The sequence below is a fragment of the Felis catus genome, chromosome B2 (genome assembly GCF_018350175.1).
Source record: "Felis catus isolate Fca126 chromosome B2, F.catus_Fca126_mat1.0, whole genome shotgun sequence".
NCBI classification, from domain to species: Eukaryota; Metazoa; Chordata; class Mammalia; order Carnivora; family Felidae; genus Felis; species Felis catus.
In genome coordinates, this window is record NC_058372.1 from 74,776,555 (window position 1) to 74,782,554 (window position 6,000).

The following is a 6,000-nucleotide window of genomic DNA, read 5'->3' on the forward strand; positions in this document are numbered from 1 at the left end:
GCCTCGGAAGCAAACTTAGATGCTGAAGAAACAAAAATGTCAGTACAACTGAACCTTGTTATTATGCCCCTCTTAGAGAAGTTTAGCTTGTCTATTCCTGTTTCTGTGATGTATTACATACTGATAGGAAAGCTGACATAAATATAGGGAGGAGCCCAAAGTATATGGGCTCTACCCCCAAGCCCTCATTAAAGGGAGTACAAGATCCTGGCAGTGCCGGTAAAGAGAAGTAAACATATGGGAGATGTGAATTTAAGAGAAATAGTTCAGTCATCTTGAATGATAACAGTAGGAGGCCTAAGTGGGGGAGCCACTTTGTATATTCATGTGCAGTTCCAAGAGTACTGGAAGGAACTCTTTTTCCATGTAAATGTTATCCAGAACATTAAATTTCAGTCCTGTTTGTTTGTAAAGTTAGGTTTTAATATACAAACAAAATCTCAGGAAACAAAAAAAAAACTCATTTTAATTTTCCTTGTAAGAAACTACAGTTGTGCAATCTGCACATAATTGGTAATGTTAAAAATGGTTATGATTCACAAACTAAGGGATTAGAACCTGTAAATTTCTGTTGCACAGGTGAGTATACTATCAAATAAAAATCAAATTTTTCTTGCCAAATTTAATGTACAATGAACTCTAGTCATTAAAATCATTAAAATATGATTATAGTATTCTGATTTAATGTCATTGAGATGAAGTACAGAAAATGTAGGAAATATCTAATGGTACATAGAGCATTTCAAGTGTTTTACTTTCATAGTAAACTTAAAAGTACATAAATTTCCCAGAAGGAGGGATTAGTCTATATCATCGGTGTATATTTGCAAAACATTTCAACAGTACAACACTAGAACTTTCAAAATGGGACATTGGAAATGTTTTACTTTCATGAGAAAAAAATATCATCTAATTTTTTTTAATGTTTATTTATTTTTGAGAGACAGAGCACGAGCAGGAGAAGGGCAGAGAGAGGGAGACAGAATCCAAAGCAGGCTCCAGGCTCTGAGCTGTCAGCACAGAGCCTGGCATAGGGCTCAAATTCAGATCATGACCTGAGCCGAAGTCAGATGCTTAACTGACTGAGCCACCCAGGCGCCCTGAGAAAAAATACCATCTAAAACAAAGATGTAGCTATATGATATGAGTAAATAATCCTTATTTCTTTATACAAAAAGCATGTTACTACTATGTAAAATAAGTTCTGATTTTTTAGTTGAAAATCTCAACATGCCTGATTCTTGGTGTGTTTCTGCATGAAGGAGAGACCTTTGATCTTTTGGGGTTCTTAGAATTCAGTGTTCAGTGTATTAGGGAGGAGAAAGTCCACCAGAGTAAGTGACCCTAAAAATTCAGAATTTAATGTAGGCAGCTGCATCCTTGGGATAGCCAGCCCTAGGACTGTGAAGCATACAACTAGAATGAGTGCTAGTGTGGAGGAGGCTAAGCTCTCCTACCTTAGGTTTTCAGCTGGGATTCTTTAACAAGAGGACATTAAGAAAAGAAAAAGTTTATTAATCCCTGCAGTGCACATTACACGGAAGAAACTTGAAACAAAGAGTAACTCAAAACAGCTTCTTAAAACCACTGTCTATATAGTATCTTCAACAAAGACCAATACATTTGTAGAGAAATGATAGCACAAAGGAAAACAGTTTTAGGCTTCCAAGGGTGGCAAACTGGAAGGGTAAATATATGGGAAGAAACTTAACAGTAAGGTTTGTTGCCAATTCCTCTTCTCAAAGATTCAGATTTTGGGGTGACATATCCTGGTTTCCTTCATTAGGTTTTATACCTGGCTCTAAGGAATCCCTGATGAACAAAAAACTCAAAGTTATTGGTATTTAAGTATCCTGGTTATAGGTGAAATGAGTGCATGAGCCATTTCTTTAGAATGTTTTAGGGACGCCTGGGTGGCTCAGTCAGTTAAGCATCAGACTATGGCTCAGGTCAGGATCTCACAATTCATGCATAGGGCTCTATGCTGATAGCCTGGAGCCTGGATCCTGCTTCGGATTCTGTCTCCCTTGCTCTCTGCCCCTCCCCCACTTGCATGCAAGTGTTTTCTCTCTCTCTCTCTCTCTCTCTCTCTCTCTCTCTCTCTCTCTCTCAAAAATAAACAAACATTAAGGAAAAAAAAGAACTGGGGCACCTGGGTGGCTCAGTTAAGCATCTTACTGAGGCTCAGGTCATGATCTCGTAGTCTGTCCGTGAGTTTGAGCCCTACGTCAGGCTCTGTGCTGACAGCTCAAGAACCTGGAGGCTGCTTCAGATTCTGTGTCTCCCTTTCTTTTTTAAAAAGAAAGAAAGAAAGAAAAATAATGTTTTAAAGAGATGTACCCTCATTCTATTCTTTAAGCAAAAGTTTGTGCAAAAACCCCATTCTCTAAAGGATTCTACAGAATGCCTGGAGCTCTATAGAGTTGTGTTGTTGTTATTGTTGTTTTTCCCCCTGAAGAAAGCAATGTTACTCTTTAACAGTCAAAAGCATTATTCCTATTAGGGATAATGTAATACCACCTCATTCTTACTATGTATTACAATCCTTTATATGGATATAAATATAAAAATACAGGCACTGCATGGTGACTAATTTTGGAATAAATCCATAGACTAAGTCACAGCATGTATAAATCATTTATATCTTAACTGCTTACTTATACCTGAACAAATTTTCATTAAGCACATTATTAATTTTCTAATTATATAATCTGGTTGCAGTATCTTATTTTGCTGAAGCACATTTGAAAAAGAAGTCAGCTCCTTCATCTGTTTTAATACTAGTATATTCTGGATCTTGTTATGCAGTGCATGTATAGAAACTTAAAAGAGCATATATTTCCCACAAGGAGACATTTAGTCTCTATCATTGGTGTGTATTTACCAAACATTTTAATGCTACAAACATTAGCAGTTTCAAGATGGGGCACCTGAAAAGGTTTCTACTCTGCTACAATGATACAGGTGTAACTTTACACAAGACATCTTAGTAATGTTAAATCAACTGCAGGTAAGAGTTGTGAAAAACAATAAAGAAGCTAAGTTAAAATGGAGTCTGGAGGCAATGAAGGGGGAGTTCTCAGGATCACTCCTGGCAACTTAGCATACCTCAGGGAGAAGAAGGATGATTCTCCTTGCCCAGCAACAACCTAGCCAATGAGAAGCCCTCACTCTCCCTCAAATTCTCCCTCTCCTCCAATGAACTCTTGTTCAAAGCAGCCCCTCCCCACTCCCTTCTTTCCTCTATACAAGGAAACTCTTTTTCCTTCCTTCTTGGGACTTGCCTATGGTTTGTCATGATTGCAGTCCTAAATTGCAATTCCTCTGCTATTCCTGAATAAATTCATTTTTGCTGGATAAATAACTGGCTGGTTTTTTTCCTTTAATTTTTTTAATGGATGTTTTGTTTTTAAGGTTGACAGGGTTTTATCAATGAATTGCTTCATATCCATCATTTCCTGGTGACATGAACTGTGCATCATGCCTTCCTAGGTTTTTAAAGTTACATTGGTTGGATTTACTGATGTTTTTAGCTTTTGACAATAAGAGAACCAACCATTATTAGAAACCAAAGGGTGGTAACCTCCATGGCACTAAGAATAGAAATATCTGTTAGCCTCTGCTAGGACTCCGTGGCATGGAAGCACACAGGGGAAGTGAGTACAGTGATGCCTGCCAGCTTCTGCTGTGTGGTAGAGCAGTATATAAAAGACAAAGCTCTGTCCTGAGAAAATCCTCCCCAAATAACAACATTAAAAGGAATACCTTTCTTCACCTCTGCTCTATCAAGGGCTTTACATTTATGCTATCCAATTCCAGGTTCATCCTGTAAATCTGGTAAGAGCCCAGTAATGTTAAACAAGGCATAGCCATATTCACAATTAATGTGACAGGCATAACTGGCACACGTGGGTAAATATATTTGATACGTGAACTTCTGATACCTGCAAAGTCTTCTGCCCACCCATGCTCAGTATCTCCATGGTGAGAAGGGGTGCAGACATCGAGGGTACTGCCATGTGAGAAGCAGGAACGAAAGTGGCGCCTGTGAGCTGCATCCCCTCTAGAAGGCACGAGTATCATGGGTCTAGGCCAGTAGTTTTCAACCTTTATCCCATATTAGAATCATCTGGAGAGCTTTAAAAAACACTCTTGCCTAGGCCAAGAGTTCTTGATTTAATTGGTCTCAGTTGTAACTTTAGCACCAGGACTTTTTGCCCCAAGCTCCCTAGATGATTCTAATTCGCAAAGTTGAGAACCACTGGTCTAAAATAATGGTTCTCAAATTTTTTGCATGCATCACAGTCAGTTGGAGGGTTTGTTAAAATAAAGAACCTTTTGATTCAATAAATCTGAGGTGAGATTTATAATGTGTTTTTCTAACAAGTCCTAGGTGATGCTGATGCTGATGGTCAAGAGAACACATTTGAGAACCACTAGTCTAGAGCAATGCTATCTAACAGAAATATAATGTGAGCCACATACATAATTTAAAATTTTGCAGGGAGCCACATTTTTTTAAACTAAAAAGAAACAGGTAAAATATATTTTAAAAATATATTTTATTTTACCTGTTATTTCCAAAATATTATGTCAATATGTTATCAAAATTATTAATGAGATGTTTTACTTTCTTTTTTCTTTGTACTAAGTTTTTGAAATCTAGTGTATTTTACACTTATAGCACATCTCAATTTGGACAACAAATTGTTATCAGAAATGCTTGTTCTGTACTTAGATTTTATAAAATTTACAATTGACATAATAGATGCATATACCCAAGTTGTTGCAAACATACTTAGAAGATTCCAATAACTAAATTCAGTATATATATTTTACATTTAAATTAACATAAAATAAAATTTATTTTTTCCTATTTGAAAAATGCATTAAGGTTATTTACTGAAGGTCAATCATTATGTACCTGTTTCTACCTGTTTGTACAGTTTCCATATTATTAATAGATTGTGCTTCCTAAAGCTCATATATAAGTCAATGATTTAGAAATCAGATTGCATTTCTTCATAGAAATAATACAACAAATGCTTCCAGGGTATCCTATTAAAGCCCACTTAACACATAATGGCTGAAATATACAAAGAATCAAAGAGTACTTCTCTGCAGTTTTTAAAAATAAAATGTTTCTGAATAAAATATCAAATTCCAATTCAGTATTCCATGAGTATATTTCTCTTTCAATAAGTGCCCTTTGAAAATGGATGAACAATATAAAGATTTAGTTCCCAACAGATGTGAAGTATGTCACCTGCTTTAGAAGGCAGAATCAATTACAGTCACATTTGGTTTTAAAACAACTGTTTGCATTTCACTACATAAAGGACATTCATACAACCTATGCATAAAAAAGAAACCACAGGAATATTTCCAAATGTAAAATATAGTTCTAAACTCAAGTCCTCTGCTCTGAATTCTCCAATTGTATCCCACTCACTCATAGAAACAAGGTTATTAATTAAACCTATAAGACCCACATGATCTCCTCCAGTTTTATCTCTGTAGCTTTGTTACCTTTATCTTTCCCTTGTCTCTGACTCCATTCCAAAGGACCCTGATCTCCCAAACAGGACAAACACATTCCTGCCTCAGGGCCTTTGCTCTTGCTGTGCCCTCTAACTGAAACACTCTTCACCCAGATCACACATGGCTTCCTTATTCCCTTCAGGCCTTTTCCTAAATGTTTGGGTCTTCACCAATCATTCCACATAGCAATTACTAACCCTCCCCCCACCTTCCTTCCTCTATATCATTCTTCCTTAACTTTTCTCCATACAACTTTGCACATTTAAATATAATATGCAATTCACTTATTTGTCATCTCACTGCTACCACCACTAACATGTCAACAACATGACAGTGGTGATTTAATATTTTTTGGTCCTTTCTGTGGAACCTAACACTTTTATGTTCCTGAACTCTACATAAACAACTTTCGAAGTTATTTTATGATCTATTTATTTATACACACATGTCTTTCATATG

The 6,000-nt window shown here is 36.5% G+C and overlaps 1 pseudogene; it reads right to left on the bottom strand.

The window, feature by feature from the left end:
• Window positions 1–3,308: 3,308 nt before the first annotated feature.
• LOC109500107 lies at window positions 3,309–4,178 on the bottom strand (annotated as a pseudogene).
• Window positions 4,179–6,000: the final 1,822 nt, after the last annotated feature.